The sequence below is a fragment of the Lactuca sativa genome, chromosome 8 (assembly GCF_002870075.4).
Source record: "Lactuca sativa cultivar Salinas chromosome 8, Lsat_Salinas_v11, whole genome shotgun sequence".
Lineage (NCBI taxonomy): Eukaryota > Viridiplantae > Streptophyta > Magnoliopsida > Asterales > Asteraceae > Lactuca > Lactuca sativa.
In genome coordinates this window covers 232,120,781-232,142,266 of record NC_056630.2, presented here as the reverse complement: position 1 = coordinate 232,142,266, position 21,486 = coordinate 232,120,781, and positions in this window count along the sequence as shown.

Below are 21,486 nucleotides of genomic sequence, written 5' to 3'. Positions count from 1 at the left end.
GTCCTAATCTCAATCATACAAGTTTCTAGCCCAATAATCATGCTAAGGAAGGACTTAGGGGCACCAAAACACCATTTATGGTGTTTACGGTTTTGGTGTTTACGGTTCATGAATATTCATGGACCGTAAACACATGTTAACCCTCCTAAAGGCCCGATTTTTTGGTTTCTAGCTTCAAGCATGTATGTTTCTAAGTCAAGGACGAGTATTAGAAGAATTTTGGAGGGATTTTGGGCTTCAAAAACCCCCTTAAGAGTGTTTATAGTTTTTTGGAGGTATTCCTAAACCGTAAACTCGAGTTTTTAAGGTTTTGAGTGATTAAATCTCGGGTTTGTATGAATGCAAAGCTAAACAACAAGCTAGGGAGTATTACTTACGATTTTGGAGCTTGAATGAGGTGATTCGTGAACAAACCCAACTTCTAAAGAGAGAAAGTAGAGAGAGCTTTAGGAGTTGGGAAAGCCTCAAATGGAGGCCAATCAACCCTTTTATAGGTTTTGAGTTGCTGGCCAGGTGGGGATCCACCCCATACCAACGTTAAACGGAGTTGAAAATTTTTACCCAATTAAATGGTCGTAATCAAAAACTTTTTCCAACTAAACGGGGGGTAATTCATGTGTTTTTATTTATTTCATTATGACACTAATAAAATAAAATAAAATAAAATATTTATTGATTTGTCCACCCCAAATGTTAACGGAATCTTAATAAAAATAGAATATTCTATTAACGGAAACGGGTTACAACAACGGAATAAATTTCGGGTTGTCACAAAATTGCATGTATAATTAGAGAAAACATAGATCCAAAGCATCTAGGGTTGCATGTGCACTACAGGAGTGTTATAGTGCTTAAAATCCAACAGTGGTATGAGAGCCTAGGATTGTTTTCTATTATATTTGATGCTTGGTTATTTTTCAAAACTAAAAAAATTGATTTTCTGGCCTCTGACTGATGAACTCGCCGAGTCCATGAACTGACTCGACCAGTTCACTCACTAAAAGGGCAACTTGACGACTCCAGTTCGTGTACTTGTCGAGTAGAGGCTTTTGGTTGCAGAATTTTAAGTTCATAATCATATATTGTCTTGTAATCATAAAAACCGTATTTTCTTATTTGGTAATGATGATCCTCATCTAATTAAAGGACAATTGTCAAATTTTAAGATAATAAGATAATTATTTGTATTATTTGATATGAATTGCCTTGCTATATGAATTAGATTAGATCAATGGTATATTATATGTTAATGTTATTTAAAATTGATCTAAGTTTTTCTTGAAATGAGTTTTGTAACTTCTCCTCAAGTGATATGATCAGTCTCATTCATGAACACTAAAACCCATAAGTTTTCATAAGTTATGGAAACCAAAAGTTTTGAAGAGTTACAAAATTTGCTCACAAGTTTTGGAGTTTGTAAAGTTCAAAATTCAACCCTTATACTATTATAATATAATTAGTTTAATTTTATATATATATATATATATATATATATATATATATATATATATACATGTATGTATGTATGTATAAGACAAGCTAGTCTTACCGTTAGTAGGTCTCATTCACAAAGTCGGTCTATAAGGGGGTATAATGTTACTGCCTATAAAATGGTGGTTTAATGAGTGTCCACTCTCACCTACCGCTTCCTTGACTGGTGGAGGGTCGTTAGCTGAACGAGTAAGATAGGACATTAATTTTCGTTAAAAGTATAATGATAATTATGAAGTAACTAAATGTTTTATTAAATTCCCAATCTTAGTTACTTTAGGAGAAATGTGAAAATGGTGATGTTCCATGACATTGCACTTTGCACCTTGTTAAGTTGTTAGTGGAGCATGTGTGGTTAACCGGCACACTAATCTGGGGCTAAAAAGGGTAGCAAAGGGTAGCTTGATGTTAATCATAGATCAATGGAGTGTGTGTGGTTAACCAGCACATTGATTAGGTGATTTTTAACACTAAGAGTACCAAGTAAATTTGCATGGTTATTCACACCTTTTTTGTGATCCTCGGCATCCCAGTTACAAACTTGAAGGGAACAATCGAGATTTAAACATGTCATTGAAAAGTTCAATGAATCTCAAAAGAATCTAGGAATTTCAATCCAATTAAAACTTAATAATAAATTTTGTTTTCATAGTGGAGATTTGTAAATCGTAATTTACCTACCTTCAAATATTTTGCAATTGGATTACAACATCCCTCTTCCGAATTGTAAAATATTGTGTTGGGTCGTAGCCTTAATATTTCATTTTGGTGTTATATTAGGGATTCTCATCTAATCTAAACTTTGTTCTTCTCTCTTTTCAGACGTCTATCCCAAATAATGCTTCAGGATCCAACCCTTCTAGCTCATTCTCCCTCATGAACTTGGGTGGGATAACTATCTTCGATGGGTCAAACTTTAATGATTGGATAAGAAACATTCGTATGGCCCTTTTCTATGAGGACAATGAGTATGTCCTCCATAAAGAGCTAAAGGAGATTGATGAACAAATTGCAACTCCCGAACAAATGGAGGAAATAGGGTTCATAAGAGGGACGCGATAAAGGTGTCGTGCATTATGATTGCTACTATGACTGTTGAGCTTCAAAAGTCCTATCAGGACTTCTGGCCCTACGAAATGCACTAAGATTTGATGGAAAGGTACCATCAAAGTGCTCGATGGGAAAGGTATGAGATCGTTTCCTCCATGATCAAAACCAAAATGAAGGATGGAGAGTCCATCTCGACCCACTTGCAAAAGATGCAGAGATATCTGGACCGCTTGTTGAAGTTGAATTGAACTTCGATGAAGAGTTGGCCATTAACATCATCCTACATTTGTTTCCTTCTTGTTATGATCATGTCTATATGATCTATCATATGAATAAGGAGGAGGTCACTCTTAGCAAGCTTCAAGGCCTTCTAAGAACTATAGAAAGCAACTTGGAAGGAAAGTCAGTTGTACCTACTGTTACTGTTGCTGCCTATGTTCTTGAAATTGGACATGGGAAAGGAAAGAACAGGAAGGCTCCTTATAAGAGCCGCAAGGGAAAGTCTCTTCATGGATCCTCTTCCAGTGGGACCAAAGTTAGTTCTGCCAATCCCTCTATCAATCCAAAGGAAGCAGAGTGCTTCCATTCTCATGAAAAAGGCCACTAAAAACGAAGCTGCCCCAAATACTTGCAGGACATTAAGGATGGGAAGATAAATCCCACCTTCATAGGTATTTACACTACTCTTTCTAATAACCCATCACATGCTAATTCTAGGGTCCTTGATATAGGTTGTGGATTTCATATTTGTTCTGATTTGCAGGGACTAAAAAGAAGTAGGAATGTGGAGCACAGGAAGATAAAATTAAGCATAGGAAATAGGAAAATGCCATATTTCATCAAGATTGGAGTTTATTCTTTATTTCTTAGTAGTGGGTTAGAATTAAAATTTAATAATTGTTGTTACTCTTCGGATATGGAGAGAAATATTATTTCCTTTCATAATTTGTATAAACAAGGTTTTACATTTTCTTTTAATAATGAAATTGGTAGTATTAATTATTATTATAATGGTACATTTTATTTTGAAGCATTACCATGTAATGGTATGTATAAAACTGTGATGGATGTAGATAACCAAGGAAATAATGTGTTGAATATTGATTTGTCCAATGTTTTTGGACAAGGCATGCATGTGGCATTGTTGTCTTGGACATGTCAACAAGAAGCACATAGCCCAACTCCAAAAGGATGGAGTTTTGGAGTCATTCGACTTGAAATCGGATGACACTTGCGAATATTGTTTTCTTGGAAAGATGACCAAGTCACCCTTCACTCGTACTTGTGAAATGGGTGAAGGTCTGTTGGAACTCATATACATTGATATGCGTGGACCCTTCAAAACCACCACAAGGGATGCTAACCGCTTCTATGTGACTTTTACTGATGATTACAATAGATATGGCTATATCTACTTAATCAAGCATAAGTTAGAAACCTTTGCAAAGTTCAAAGAGTTTAACCATGAAATGGAGAATCAATTGGGCAGGAAGATAAAGATGCTCCGATCCGATCAAGGAGGTGAGTATCTTAGTATCGGGTTCCTAGACTATCTTAAGGAATGTGAAATTGTTTCACAATTGACGCCACCTAGGACACCACAACTTAATGGTGTGGCTGAGAGGCGCAATCGAACCTGTTGGACATGGTTCATTCAATGATGAGTTGAGCTTCATTGTGTATCTCATTTTGGAGGTATGCCTTAGAGACTGCTGCCCATATCCTTAATCTAGTCCCTACTAAGGAGGTTGCCAAAACACCTCACGAGATGTGGACAGGGAAGGTTCCCTCGTTATATCACATCAAAGTTTGGGGTTGTGACGCTTTCGTGAGACACGAGACTCATGACAAGCTCGAACCTCGTAGTGAGCGATGTATTTTCATCAGCTACCCGTAGAAGTCCTTTGGATATCTCTTCTATAGACCGAGTGACAATGTTGTCTTCGTTGCGAGGATATGGGTTTTCCGAGAGAGAGAACTCATATGCCGAGAGGATAGTGGGAGACAAATTGACCTTGAAGAGCTGCACGAGTTAAGTGATGAAGGAACCTCAAACACTAGTGCTCAACCCGATGAGGAAACTCTTGTTGAACCAATTGATGAGTATGTACCTCTAAGGCATTCCAGTAGAGTTAGTGTTCCACCTATGTTATATGGTTTTCATATAACAGCTGAAGGTGATACACTTATCAGTGATAGTACATTGATAAATGTGGGTGAAACTAATAAGTACAAGGAAGCTATGATAGGCCTCGAGTATTCTAAATGGAAAGAGGCAATGGACAGCGAGATTTAGTCCATGTATGGCAATCATGTTTGGAACTTGGTTGACAATGTACCGGGTCATAACACAGTCGGGTGTAAATGGATCTTCGAAAGAAAACTGACATAGATGGGAAAGTACACACATATAAAGCGCGATTGGTTGCGAAGGGCTTTACTCAAACTCAGGGAGTTGACTATGATGAGACCTTCTCACTAGTAGCGACGATGAAATCTATAAGGGTTATGCTTGCCATAGCTGCATTTCATGACTATGAAATATGGCAAATGGATGTCAAAACCACTTTCCTTAATGGAAAGTTGGCTGAAGATGCTTACATGTGTCAGCCAGAGGGTTTTGTCGATGCAAAGTACCCTAACAGAGTGTGTAAGCTTGAGAAATCCATTTATGGATTGAAACAAGCATCTCCCAGATGGAATTTTTGTTTTGATGAGAAAATAAAAGAGTTTGGATTTTCGAGAAGCAAGGATGAGTCCAGTATATATGTCAAAGCTAGTAGGAGTATAGTTAGCTTTTTGGTGATAAGTGGATGACATACTACTAATAGGAAACGACATCCCAACCTTGCAGGAAATTAAGTCCTTGCTTGGGATATGTTTCGCTATGGAGGACCTTGGAGAAGCTTCCTATATTCTAGGGATAAGGATATTGAGAAACATGAGTAAAAGACTAATAGGACTTAGTCAAAGTACCTACTTGGACAAGGTATTGAAGCGTTTCGGCATAGAGAACTCCATAAAAGGTGACTTACCTATCCAAAGCAATACCAAACTGAGTAAGATGCAGAGTTCGAGTATAGAGGCCAAGATAGAAGAGATGAGTCGAGTACCACATGCTTTCTCAATTGGCTCGATCATGTATGCTATGACTTGTACTCGCCCTGGTGTGGCCTTTGCTTTGAGCATGATCAGTAGATATCAAGGGAATCCTGGTAAAGCTCACTAGACTACAGTAAAGAACATTCTTAAGTACTCGTGGAGGACTAAGGACTAGGTTCTTACCCTCGGTGAGAGTGGTGACTTAAGAGTGATAGGGTATTGTGACACCAGTTTTAAGACCGACAGAGAAAATTTGCACTCTCAGTTGGGCTAGGTGTTTATTGTAAATAGAGGAGTTGTAACATGGAAATGTTCCAAGCAAGAAACAGTAGCTAGTCCAACGTGCGAATCGGAGTACATAGCAGCAAGCGAAGCATCGAAAGAGGCGATATTGTTGAAAAACTTCATCGGAGATCTTGGAGTTGTTCCATCCATAAAATAGATTGTGGAAGTTTTCTGCGATAATGAAGGGGCAGTTGCCTTAACCAAGGAACCTAGAGATCATGGTAGACCCATGTTTATCGACAGAAAGTACCACTTCATAAGACATTAAGTAGAAAAAGGACACCTTGTGGTGAAGAGGATATCGTCAGAAGACAACCCAGCAGATCCCCTTACGAAGGGACTGAGTCGGTTTAAGCACTTGCAGCATGCAAGGGGCATTGGGCCAAAGGGGGATATTAGTTTTAGTGATTAGATAAATATTTAGAAACATGTAATAGCTAAATTCTAATTGACATTTGATGATTAAAAAAAAGGAGTTTTATTTATAAGTAAAGTTTCTATCTTGTGTCTATTATTTACTATTGTTTCACTTTTGCATGTTTTGACTTCCAAAATAATAAGATTATTCAAACTGTCCACAGTCGATCATACTTTCGAAGTAGGTTATGAGGCTAGACTGTCATGAATTGGTTTGTAGATTGTATAAGGTGTTATACATAGCAAAATTATGCTACAACGTTCATGAGTGCTCCTGTAATAAGATTTGAGTATTGGATTAAACCCACGCTCACATGAATCACTTCATGGAATTTATCACGAGTGATTGTGAGATGATAATATCATTTAGTCTTCAAACCAAGATGTATGAGTTGTTGCCTACAATTTGGTTATGCATTGTTGATGTGAAAATGCATTAGTAACTTTATGTTATAAAACGTATCGTTGTGTATGATTTAACGAGTAGTTAGTACAAGCATATAATGTTGAAGTTTATATGTTCATTTTATCCTAAGAGGATTAAAAGTGATATCTTGGGCCCCTCGATGATTTTTTTTTGACTTATGTGTCGGGTCCGGTCAGAAGTAAATTGATATGTTTAATTATGCTCTATGTTAGACAAATCGGGAATCGGGAAACAAACAGCAGGACAATAAGTATGACTATGTTCCATGTATTTGTCTGCATGATGTCTTGAAGAACAGAGGAATATATGATCCCTTATCTAAAGGACGTGTCACTGATTATGTCAGAGTTTGACAGTAGCTTTTGAAAGCTACGATTGCTAATCGGATTTTAAAGTTACCCTGCAGTTATAGTTATTAGACTTATCCAAGTGGGAGACTGTTGGATTAGGTGTCTAAGCCCATAACTATAACTGGGATGTACTTGACCCGATAGTAGCATGGTCCTTTTGGCTTGCCTTCACCAATGCAATTTGATAGGATAGACTTTTGAGAATAAGGTTATTTGTGATTTATTAATATATTATAAGTATAATATATGAATTGAGAAATCATATTATTTAATTAGAATTGATCAAGAAATAATTTTTAATAAATTTAGTGATTAAAAGAGACTAATTAAATATACGGGGACTGATAAGTAAATCAATGATTCTTAACCCATGGAGCCTAACTACTATGAAGGGCCATGGTGCATTATGGTTTGCATGGATGAAACCCTAGCCTTTGTAACACTATAAAAGCAAACCCCTAGAGCTAAAATCGGTTGCCCATTCATTCTAAGAGAGTGATAAAAGATTTTGAGCTAACTAGCCTATTCTCTCAAGCCTCCTGTTGCATTTGGTGTTTGTGACACATTAGAGGCATCACACTTTAGGTGCTAAAGCTTTCTAAGGCCGAGAACTACAAACTACATCAAGAGGTATTCATCTAACTTGGTTTTTATGTTGTATATCCTCAATCGTATGGCAGTTAGGATGTATGCTTTGGAAAACTGAAATTGCATGTGTAATTAGAGAAAACATAGATCCAAATAATCTAGGGTTGCATGTGCACCATAGGAGTGTTATAGTGCTTAGAACCCAACACATTTATGAGACGCGAAAATTAGGACATACCCGACAAGTTAGAAGGCCTAACTCGACGAGTAGGCGTTGTAAAGGGAAACCCTAATTTTTAGGGTTTGCACCAAATATAATCTCCTTAAAACCTTGAGACTGACCATCCATCAGCCTCCAAACCCTAAGAACGTATGTGCTAAACCCTAATCTCCATTTTCTCCCATATTGTCAGCTAAAGTGGCTTTTAGAGCTTAAGAAGAAGATAGTTAGAAGAAGGAGAAAATCCAGCAAACAAGGACCTCATTCTTGAGCTTAATCATCTTGTGGACTATTGTAAGCATCCAAGATTTGTTTTTTATCTTTGAGTATGGCTAGACCTTGAGTTTACTCTTCATTTCCTATCATTCTTGCCGTTTGCTTGCGTGCGGTTCGAAAATCTTGCAACTCTATGAATCTCCAGGGCAAAATGACCCCATAGTGTGCTAGATCTAGCTTTTGGTCAAGCATGGATGCTATGCATGGGTTTCAGGGTATATTTTCCCTCTTTGGCTATTTTGACTTCAAGACATGCATTGAACATGCATGTCCATAAAGTCTCCATCTTTGGAACATTTTGAGTATTAGAAAATCCTCTGGAAAGGAGGTATTCCATATCCCTAGTGTCTTGAATCTTATGGCTAAGCTTTTGAGATTTCCAACCTCTGTTAAGGATTTTAGAGCATTTGGAGTGATTCTAGGGGATAAAGTTTGAAACTTTGTCCTTCTAGACACCTGAAGACCTTAGATCTAAGCCCTAAAGTCTCTGTAATCGATGTAGCATCAGAATGTGCAAACAGGGGGGAAAATCGACAAGTTTCTCTGGCAACTCAATGAGTTAGATCAAGTATTCCCATCTACTTGATATCAAGTGAAATCGATGAGTTTATGGGACAACTCAACAAGTTAGCTAGGGTTTGTCCTGGTTTTCTGCTCTTTAAAGGAACTCAATGAGTTGTTGGATGCACTCCACGAGTTGGGGTCAACATAGACTGTTAACCTTGACTGTTGACTTGGACTTTGACCATGGTTGACCAAGCGTGACTTTGAGGATATTTCTGGTATTCCAGAGTTTTGACAAAACTAGTCATATGATGATTGTACGACATTGAGTTGGAGCTGCGCATTAGGACTTATTTGATCTTATCTTATTAGTTCATCATTTTGAGAGGTGAGTCTTTTCACCATACCAAGGGGTCCAAGGCACCAAGGCCGGCCCATTTCACTATATACTATATGGATAGATATTTGATTAAGTGACATGTCCCTATGACACTTTTATGGAAGTCCTCGAGGGGTTCACGTGGGAATATATTAAGACCATGAGGAGGTTCCTATGGAATTTGGTATAAGTCCTTGGAGGGTTTCCACGGCTTCCTAGTATGTTTATATGTTTATTTCGTATAATATTTATATGATTAGGATAAACCATGTGGAGGTTCCACGACAGTGAGCCAAGACCACATGGGGTTCCGTGGCGGCTAGCAAAGACCACATGGGGGTTTTCGGTGGCACTAGGTGTAAGACCTTGGATGGTTTCCATGGCATCCCTATATGTTTATATGCATGGATTCTGTGGTTATGTAGCTTTTATAGCTAATGTAGATTATCTGATTATGTGGATTGTGTGGGGTATGATCTCGGGAACCCACTAAGCATTAGCTTACAGTTTGTTGATTTGTTTTAGATACTTCTGAGCCTAAGGGCAAGGGCAAGGCTTGATGGCATGGCATGCACTCTCTCAGGCGTTTTTATGGGACACTCTGATATTTGAAATAAAAATTGTGGATTTTTATAATTTGAATATAGTTGCTCTTAAGATTTTGTGGTTTATTGGAAACTTTTTGATTATTTAAAAATAAAAAATTTTATTTGAAAATTGGGTCGTTACATTCTTTCAAAAACTTCAAAACATCTATAGGGTTGCTAAAATCAATTGTTTCCTATGAAATGACTTGTGTACTCAAGATTTATATTAAAGCGATATTGCTAATTAACATATGATACTAATGAGTCTCACTAACAACAACTTGCTATTATTAATTATTTAGTAAAAATTGATTTTAATAAATATTCAATAAACTCTTATAATTAAATTGAAAATTATTTATTTCATGGAAATAATTATTTTCATTAGAAAGTAATATTATATAATTCATATGGTATGAATTAATAATTTGTGTACAACTTTTTGGACTAGCTCAAACCCTTTTGTCTTTTACTCAAAAGAAAAAGTTTGTATTTTATAAAACTTGAGTTATAAAATTTAAACTCTTATATATATATATATATATATATATATATATATATATATATATATATATATATATATATATATATATATATATATATATATATATATATATATATATAATTCTGCAAAATAGAGGAAAAGAAAAAAGTCATGGGATGTCCATTAGTTTATTCAAAAGCAATGAAGCATGGGAGACATGCTTATGACATGGGGACATACGTGTTTAAAGTGTTAAGACCTAATGCTTAATACTTTCACTTTATGCATATAAATAAGAGGCTTGCATTCTTGAAAGGCTTCCTCAATTGTTCCCTCTTAAGACCGTAACCTCCTTAGAAGAGGTTACTCTCTCCTTTTTCTTCTTCTATTCTTCAAGAATACTTGCATCATCATTCCTTCATTAAGTTCATATTGGTTATGAACTTAAAGCTTAAGGGTCTAAGAGTTTATGGACTAGCATCTACATCAAGTTGAGTCATTGGTTGTGTCTCAAATGTTCCACATTCTTCTTCAACTTCCAAGCCTCCCAAGAGGAGCCAAAGAACTACAAAAGTTGTTATTTCTTCACCTCTTCTTTGGTTGGTATTTTAATCTTTCTATAACTTGCAAGAAGATCCTTGGTGGGTATAAAATGTTTATGTTATTTCAAAATTATTAAGTCTTTTGTTGCCATATTTTTTTAGTTTATAAAACTATTTTTGAACTAAAACCCAACAATTGGTTTTAGAGCCAACTTGTAAGTTCAGTTAGATTTTTTATTTTTGGAAATCTTAATTTTTGGAGAATATGGATAACTTGTTTTTTGTATAAAAATAAGTTCATACATATTTTGTATGACAACTTTATATTTGTTATTTTATGTGACAAAAGTTTCATGCAACTTTTGTCATTTAAAGTTGTCTTAGAAAAGCAAAGGTTGTTTTATGTGTATGTTGATGTACATGATGTGCATAAACTAGCCAATGACCATTGTGTTTGTTATTTTCTGTGTTGATTTTTTTATAAAAATGGTTGAGATAATTTATTTATTCATATGGTATATAATAAATTAAATAGATTAGTTTTCATGTTTATTTTTGTAAAGTAATAGATTAGCTTTTAAGAATAACTTATTGTACAAAAATGTAACAAAAAATGAAGTTGGAACCATTTTTGAAGACAAAAAAGCAATTTTCGAGTCTAAAAGGTGTGCATGATTCTCAGTGACATTTTCTGAAATGTGTCACTAATGCTGTTTACAAAGGACTGTTGGACTTTTAGCGACCGTTGCTGAATTTTAGCCTTCAAAAAGTTTTTCCAATCTTTTTCAAGCAATGAGTGTTTACTCAAGTGGGAGCTTCTACAACAACATTACAAGAAGTTTTTTGGTCCCTGTAAATGTACCTTTAGGAATGGACTTGACATCTTTTGTGTTGGCTCACTAAAATGTCATTAGTTGGTTATGTTTGTGCACATATCTTTTGATGTATGTTTGTATTGTTTATTTTATGCAATTATTATGTGTGGTTGGTAAATTAGTTTTTCATATTCTAAAATATTTTTGGACAAAATAAACATCACATGGAGTTTGGGTTTTCAAAATTGGACATAAGATGTAACAAGTTATTATTTTAAAAATAAAACTCAGCTTTATAAAATCGTTAATAATGCCAAACTTTTAAATACTCCATTATAAGTTTTAAAATGATGATTTTTGTAACTTATACAAACTCCATATATATATATATATATATATATATATATATATATATATATATATATATATATATATATATATATATATATATATATATATATATATATATAAGTAATAAAATGAAGTTTTACTAAAGATACATAAGCTTCAAATGCACTCACAATTAATGTCGGTTATTAAAATTGAATTGCGTCAAATTATATAAAAAAATAAAAAAAACAAAATAACTAGCTTTTTATATAGAACCTTTAAAAGTGATTTTCTTTTGAAAATTGAGACAATGGTTTATTATATGTATGTAATAACCATAATATCATATGTTTTTGAACTAGAATTATAAAACACATAAATACCCTTATTTTAAAAACCTCAAATCTATTCAATCCTTTTGAAAAACACCCGCACATCTTTTGTATGCACTGGTGGGATAAATCATATCTAACCACTTAGTGTTGTCTTTTGATGGCCGAGGTGTCTTCGCAATTTCTATAACCAAGTTATACGCCGATTACACAAGTTTTTAAAGTTGGATGATTTTATCGGAAATCTTTTTTGATAAAGAATACCTAAGAAAGAGAGTTCCAAGGCATAGATGGGATCAAACATGTCTAATTAAATTTGTTATTAGAGATCCCATAAATCTAGGAATTATATAGCAAGATATAATTGATAATCGATATCTACCGGGTTGAATTCAAATGGATGGGATAAAGTATACCTAACCATTTATTTATTTTTCAACTTGGATCCTAGGCTTTGATAATTAATGTTTTTGGAAAATAAAAGTGTATTAATTATTGAAGATTAAAAATTGAAAATACTAAATGAATTTTGTTAAAATTTCGTAGTGAAATAATTCATCCTCATTATCAAGAATTATCATTTTCTTTAACAACTTAATGAAACAATAACATTCAATAGATACAACTTCAATGAATAGGTTCATGTCTTAAGAGACAATCTCGTGAGAAATATGAAAATTGTATACACTTAAAGGTCTTAGACATAAACTATTTGCTTTGAGCTATAAACCTCAACATGATACCTAGTAAAAGTATCATTGTGATGCTAAAGATGCTTCTAACATCAAGCTATGAATAGTTATTCATGACTTCTAGGAAGTCTTAGAAAATTTAAACATATATGTGATGATATAACAGGTCAAACAATATCCTAATAAATAAAGTGATGTTTTATTTAAATCTAGTTTAAACATTAGAATAATGCAAGGCTAAAAGAATCACCTTGTGTGATCCAAAAGGCCCATGTTTTATGGATTGAACACCTTTAAGCCCAAGAAATCTCCTAAAGCCCACATAGATAGATCTTGTTTCTTTTGTAAAGAAACTGTACACTGTAAAAGGATCTACTCCTTTTATTTGGAAAGAAAGTCTCGAAGAGACTAGTACTTCTTGTATCTACTAGATAGAAATTATACTTTTCATATAACACTTAGGTACTCGGTACTTAAATGCTAATCTAATATTTGTAAATAGCTTGCAGATTTTTATTGTAGAGTAACACAACTGAGCACAATCAAGTTGGAACTATGCGCTCCGAGTTTAGTTTATTATTTATGCTTTGAACGTAAATTAATTGTAATGTAAAATAATATTTGTTTTGGAAAAATGTATGTTTTAATTTAGCATGTCTTCAAATGTTTGATAACTTACTCAATCGTTTTTCATAACGATAATATTCATATTCTGAAATTGTTAACTTCTATTTATGAGACTATATCTCGTAACAGAATTATAAAGTAAATATCAATATTTTTATAAATAAAATAATGTTCTATATGCAATCAATTTTTGACTTAAACTTGTTTTAAATCAAACTCATCTTTGACATTGTTATCTTGATTATATAAATGTCATTCCATATTCCAACTTCAAGAAAGGGATCTTTGAAGGCAGATAATGTAGTTTATTTGACATATGTAAACCTTATTTATATGTAAAGGATTCCTAATTATATTTTCAGTAAAGTGTAAAGAAAATAATTAAGGAACTATACACTTTGGTATATGACTTCCTTTCTAATGAATATATGAGATGAAGCATAAGATACCAAATCAACTTTATTAACAACTATAGTAGTTTTAATTATACTTTACATGGTAAACCATGATTGTGAAATCCTTGTTGAATATTTCAAAAGTTAAAATACAAACTGGTAAGAACCATCTAAGGCCTTAATGATAATAAAGGAAGAATTAAATCTTACTTGGTATGATTTACTTTCTAATCGATAGGAATATCTTCCTTTAATCTTTTTAGGATAATACTTCAATCACTATTAATTGTATCTTGAATACAAATACCAACTAATAAGTAGATTAAACACTTTATAAGATTTAGTATGTACATGATCCATCCTCATCTTACTAAATGTTTTATGGATTTGAGGCCGGTGTTGGACTAAAGCTTCTCAACCAAAAATCTACTAAATACATATTTTTATAATACTCTAAATGTGGCTTAGATTATTATATGCAAACCCACCAAGAATAGGTTCTATTATTCTTGTGAAAGCTAAGTTAGTAGAAAGCAAGCTTCTAATGACAAAGCAAGTAGGAGGTAGATGGAACTTGAAGGAGCTCAAGAACCATAACTTTAACAAGTAATAGATGGCACTAGTTTTAAAAATGATGGTTAAAATTAATTAATAGCTATTCACAAACAAAAAATGTTCGCATTAATGGTAGAATTCATCTATGACTTGAGAAATGTGGAATCTCTCATTGATGAGATTTTATTGATGGTTTCTAGAAAATCCATCAAATACCAAGATGTTATATTAGATCTCGAATTTGATAAATGACTTAGAGTAATGAACATAAGATGTAATCCATGTATGAGAATCAAGTATGGGCTTGATTAAAATTTATCCCTATAGCAAGGCTAGAAGGAGAAAATGATTCTTTTTAAAAGAATAAATATACAAGGATAACCACACACATTTAAGCTCCTTCTCCATGCTTGGTACCTAGATGATGGGACTGTCATTGGGGATTCAGAGGAGGTGGCTAGAGTGTTGAACATAATTCGGTTGCATGGTCCAGGTTTGGGTCTCGAGTTGAACATTAAGAAAACGGAGATTTTTTGGCCCTCATGTGATGGTAGGAAGCTTCGGGCTGATTTATTCCCTATGGAGATAGGGAGACCTTCTTTGGGGGTAAAACTCCTTGGGGGGGCTGTTAGCAGAGACGCGTGGTTTATTAGTGGGCTGGCCATGAAAAGAGCGATCAATGCTGTTGATTTGATGGGACTTCTTTCGCAACTATGTGACCCACAGAGTGAGCTCCTTTTGCTTCGATCATGTATGGGCATTGCAAAACTTTTCTTTGGTTTAAGAACATGTCAGCCGGTACACATAGAAGAGGCAGCGTTATTCTTTGACAAGGGATTGCACAGGTCTATCGAGGATATGGTGGTATGTGGAGGCCCCTTCTTTGGAGACATTCAGTGGCGCTTGGCTTCCTTACCTGTTCGTTTTGGTAGTTTGGGTTTGTACTCGGCCTACGAGGTTTCCTCCTATGCATTTGTAGCCTCGGGGGCCCAATCTTGGGCATTACAAGACCACATCTTACGTGACAGTGGCATATGTGGTATGGACTCGGATTATCTATGTGCTATGACTCGTCTCCGTGATACGATTCCAGGATTTGACTGTAGCGGTTTCACTAATAAGGACACCGCCCCCCCTAAATCCCAAAAAGTTTTGGCGTGTGCCCTTTTTAGCAAAATCGTCCAAGATATGGAAGTCAACTTCGAGATGATTGTCAGACAGAAAGCTGTGTTTGAGTGTCTGCGGGCGCCTCATGCTCAAGATTTTCTACTAACTATCCCTATTGATGGTCTTGGCCAGCATATGTCTCCTGTGGAGTACCGAACTATCCTTCGTTACCGCCTCATGATTCCCATATTCCCAATTGACGAGATATGCCCAGTTTTTCGCAAGGCATATTTGGATACCTTTGGGGAACACGCGGTTCATTGTAGAGAGCTCCCTGGTTTCAAGTATAGACATGATGTGGTTCGGGATGTTCTCTTTGATGCTTGTCGGCGTGCTGGTATATCTGTGAAGAAAGAAGCGCCAGTGAACTTTTTGACGGACCCGCAGGATGGCAGGTCAACACTTAGACCGGCTGACATTTTGGTCTTTGGATGGATAGGAGGGAAGCATGCGTGCGTGGATCTTACTAGTGTATCTCCTCTCGTTGGTTTGGGGAGCGGAGGTTTCACAGCTGGGCATGCAGCTTTGAAAGCCGCTGCGTGCAAAGTGGTAAAGCACGACAATGCATGTAGAGAAAATCAACATGTGTTTGTTCCTTTTGCATTCGATACATTTGGTTTTCTCGCACCAGAGGTGGTGGAGCTCCATAACAGAGTCCAACGGGTCATGCATTCTAATGTCATATCTCCTAGATCCACAAATGTTGTTTTCAAAAGAATAGGTTTTGCCATCCAAAAAGGGATAGCGGCGCAGCTTGTTGCCCGTTTGCCTTCAATCGATATGTATTGAATTCAAGTGTTAATAGCTAATATTTAAAAGATTTCTGCAAAAAAAAAAAAAAATTAAAGCAAGACTTGTAGTAAAGCGATTCTCTCATATTCATGTCATTGACTATGGTCCTCATCATACTCATGACATTGACTGTGATCAAACCTTTTTTCACAAGTAGCTGTGATTAGATCAACAAGTATATTATTTACTATAATTTCATATTCTTAATATGAGATATAGCAAATAGATTTTATGAAAGACCACTTTTCTTAATAGACATCTACTAAAGGATATATATATATATATATATATATATATATATATATATATATATATATATAGATTAGCCTGGAGGTTTTTTCTAACCCATGTTATCCTAACAAAATGTGTAGAGCTTGAGATCTACTTATGGATATATAGAAAACATCTCAATGTTATTATCATCATTTTATGTAAAACCAGAAGGTGTGTTTTCATATTAAAATGAATAAAACATGTGTGTTTACTAAGAAATAGTGGGGGCATAGTGAAATTCCTTATCTTGTATGAATAAAATATACTTAATCATTTGAAATCACATTCTGACTAAGCAAGGTCGTTTTCACCTTCACTCGTAAAGTGTTTCTAAAATGAAAGACTTAGGAAGGAGAAGATACATTCTTGGAATGTAAAATCTATAAGGGATAGATAAAATGAATGTTAAAAGTTTCATGTCCATATACATATATTGGCAATATCTTGAAAGGGATAAAGAAACAAGATTCTTTTAGAGAATTCTTGGCATTGTTATATGACACCATTTTGAGCTAGCCTCAAAAGTACATAGCTCATAGGCTTGAACTAGATGAAATGATTTATATTTTATTTGCTTAGAAAACGAATTCATCATTTATTCCATATTACGCATAGGATGTTGTATTTGATCATGTTGTAAGCATGTCATAGGATACTAATTGAATACATGGTTAAGTCATTGGATGACTGAGAGAGCCTTCTAAGAGTACTTTAGAAGAAATATGAGAATGTATATGAGACAATCAGTTTAGAAAGGATCTTCATGGAAGGAGCTACACAAGATGTTAATTTCTAACAAATATAAATAATTTTTAAGTATAATTTGATTTGGACTTCATTATAGAATGAAGGGTAAGTTTTGTTAGAATGAGGTCCAAGCAAAATATAATGACACGATCTGCTACAAAATAAGAATACACTACTTTAGAAGTTGAATTAAATTATGATTGGATGAATGGGATCATTGAAAAATTATGTTGATTATTGCCATTCAAGGATCACATAGAAATGTTTGTGACTTCGAGAGCATACTTAATCAATCTAAGAGGCTTTATGTCACTAAAGAACACCAATCATATTCTCCAATATATTTAACTATACTTAGAGTAAAGTTAACTATGGGGATAATAGTATTCATAGAATTCACACAAATTAAATTTTGTCAGACCCATTGATAAGGTCATTCTTTTCAGCTAACTATGAATGGTTACACTTCGGCTGTATGACTTTATTATTCTAGAAATGGGATTTTGATTTGGATTTAGTATTTGGATATTGGAACATTATAACAACAACTATTAGATAATGTTATGATATATTGGGATATAGTCATCACATTAATACTTTTTGTGCTTTATATTAACATGTTTCATCCATGAATAATGTTATTATTCTAAAAGTTCATAGTCGGTTATAATTATGGGATCATTTGTAAAGTAAGACTAATATGAATTGGATTGTTTGACTCTCACTAGATGAAAGTAGGCAAGTGGTTGTAACCAAGTTTCATAGGTACTTGTCATTGAACTAGTATTAAACTGACACGTATCAAGATCATCTCATGGACCGCTATCATGAATGATACTTGATTAAAAGGTACTATCTATGTATCCTTAAAAACTGAGATACACAGTGGGACGTAAGTGTAGGGAATGTTGTGCTTTGATATGGTCAAATGTTGTTCCTTAACCGGAAAATTATAAAAGCCATTTTCAGGTATGGTGTGAACTACGCAAGAGGTTAATGTAGTCAAGATGGGATTTTTTTCCTCTTAAGTGTTGGGAGTTAGACATCTAAGGCGCCTTACCAAAAGTTAAACAACTAATGAGATTGATCGTGATCTGTATCTCATTTTAACATGATGTCTGTAATAAAGGGATAACTGATAAACTTACCTTATATACCAATTGTCGCTTTGAGCTTTTGGGGAATTAGGCGTTGATAGAATGACACAAAGTCGTATGTTTTTGGGGGAAGTGAAATGTAGCTAGACGTTCACCAATGTCTATATCAATGTAATATGAGTCTTGAGCAAGTGGGAGATTGAAAGGTCTAGTATGCTCAAGAGTCATATTAAAGTGATATTACTAATTAACATATGATACTAATGGGTCACACTAACAACAACTTAATATAATTAATTATTTATTAGAAATTGATTTTAATAAATATTCAATAAAATCTTATAATTAAAGTGTAAAATATTTATTTCATGGAAATAATAATTTTCATTAGCAAGTAATATTAAATAATTCATATGGTATGAATTAATAAGTTGTGTACAACTTTTTGGACTAGTTGAAACCTTTTTGTCTTTTACTCCAAAGACAATGTTTATATTTTATAAAACATGAGTTTATTAAATTTAAACTAACTCTTCTTTTTACATATATAATACCAAAAATTAGAGGAAAAGAAAAGAGTCATGGGTTTCCATTAGTTAATTCAAACGAAATGAAGCATGGGAGACATGTTTATGACATGGGGACATAAGTGCTTAAAGTGTTAAGACATAATGGTCAATACTTTCACTTTATGCATATAAATAAGCAGCTTGCATTCCCGAAAGGCTTCCTTAATTCCTCCTTCTTAAAATCGTTACCTCCTTAGAGGAGGTTACACTCTCCCCTTTGTTCTTCTTTTCCTAAAGAATACTTGCATCTTCATGCCTTCTTTAAGTTTATATTGGTTATGAACTTAAAGCTAAAGGGTTTAAGAGTTTATGGACTAGCATCTACATCAAGTTAAGTCATTGTTGCTGTCTCAAAGGTTCCACCTTCTTCATCAACTTCCAAGCCTCACAAGAGGACCCAAATAACTAAAAAGGTTATTATTTCTTCACCTATTCTTTGGTTGGTATTTTAATCTTTCTATAAGTTGCAAAAAGATCCTTGGTGGGTATAAAATGTTTATGTTATTTCAAAATTATTAAGTCTTCCATTGCCATATTTTTTAGTTTATGAAATTATTTTTAAACTAAAACCCAACATCCAATGTCTCAAGTAATTTCTACTATGTATAAAGTTTCTCGGCATCAATATCTAATCTTTCTTCCAACTTGAGTGCTTTTTAAAGACGATGAAAATACAACTTAAGATCTTTATCTTCAAAATACGTCAAATTATATGGGAATAGAAAACCAAATACTTTGTCATACTCTTTGAATTGTTCAAATCTTATCTCAATAGAAGAAATAGCTTGATCGACAATGTATAAGAAATAATTGACTCTAAAATTTTCTTCGGGTGTAAATGAAACTTCTTCGCTACTTGAACTCTCATCAAACATTTTTTTTTTCCTTTCAATCAAACGCTTTTGTGGAAATATTGGATCAATACCCGTTTCAATAGCAATCTCCTTAGCTTCAACATTCGCTTTTGAAAAACCAATTTCTCTATAATCCTTGAAGCACCCAATCAATTTGTTTATTTATGTAATAGCATTATTAAGATGCATATCCTTTGATTGTAACTTCTTACTCACAATTTCCACATGGTTTAGTACTTCATACCAAATAATATTAGATACCAAAAATTCTAAGTCACCAATTTCTTTTTCTGCTAGTGAAGTTGCTTCACTTGCAATTGAAGCATCATTATTTGTTTCTCCAAGTTGAAGTAAAGTGTCATGTACATCCACAAGTTGTAATTTAATAGCCTTTACACTCTTAACACGGCTTTCCCAACGAATTTGTCACAATGACTTAAGACTCCAAGCTTTAAAATTATCTTTCAAAATTTCCCACCTCTTAGTAGAATCTGCAATGATATTATAAATACGTTGGATGAATCCCAAAAAAGTTCTTTTCTTTAACACACTTGTTAGCCATATCACATAATGTTAGCTTAAAAGAATGGCAACCACAAGGAGTGTAAAATGCTCTAGGATTTATATTTAAAAATATATTTTACACTTTTTGGTGTTTTCCTTTTATGTTTACTCTATTATCATAGCCTTGACCACGTATATCATCAATTTGAAGACCAAGAGACTTTAACTCCTCAATTGTAATATCAAATTATCCTTTTCCGGAGGTATCATCAACATTCAAAAAATCTAAAAAGGACTCCTCGATAGTAACAGAATTATATGATAACTTTAAATACCTCACTACTATAGTCATCTGTTCTTGGTGACTTAAATCAGGAGTACAATCAAGTATGATTGAGTAGTACTTTTCATCCTTTATCTTCTTGATAAGTTTTTTTTTTAAATTTCTCCAGCTAGCAAAGATATTAGTTCATTTTGGTTTAGGTGGCCAAGATAATGCACATGAAGCCCTTCACTTGTGATCTGTTGCACATGCTCTTCAATAATCGGGTCAAACTCTTCCAACATTTCAATAACACCCAAAATTTCCATTACCTAATAAATACAATTAACAAATAATAAGTGGAATCAGTCATCTTAATTAACAAAAAGGTTTTCGGTGGAACTAGAACAAAAAAAAATACAATTTTTAGTTATCTTTTCTATACAACTTTTCATTGGATCCACGAAATGCTAAATCATGTTAAGCAAGAAACTTCACTACTGCAATAATTCTTAAAAGGACTTGTTTCCAGTTATCTCTTTCTTTATTGAACTGCTCGTGTTGAACTTTATGAATTGTTTTGTTCAATTTTAATGTTTTATGCATGTCAAACCACTTATTCTTATTTGTAAGATGATCTAATGAAATTTGTGTTCTTTAAACCTAGTGGTAACATGGTGCCAATTTGCATAACCTTCACCATCCAATTTACCTTTCGAACTCCCTTTTCTAAACACTTTACAACTGAAATAAAATAACCTATCAAGATCTTT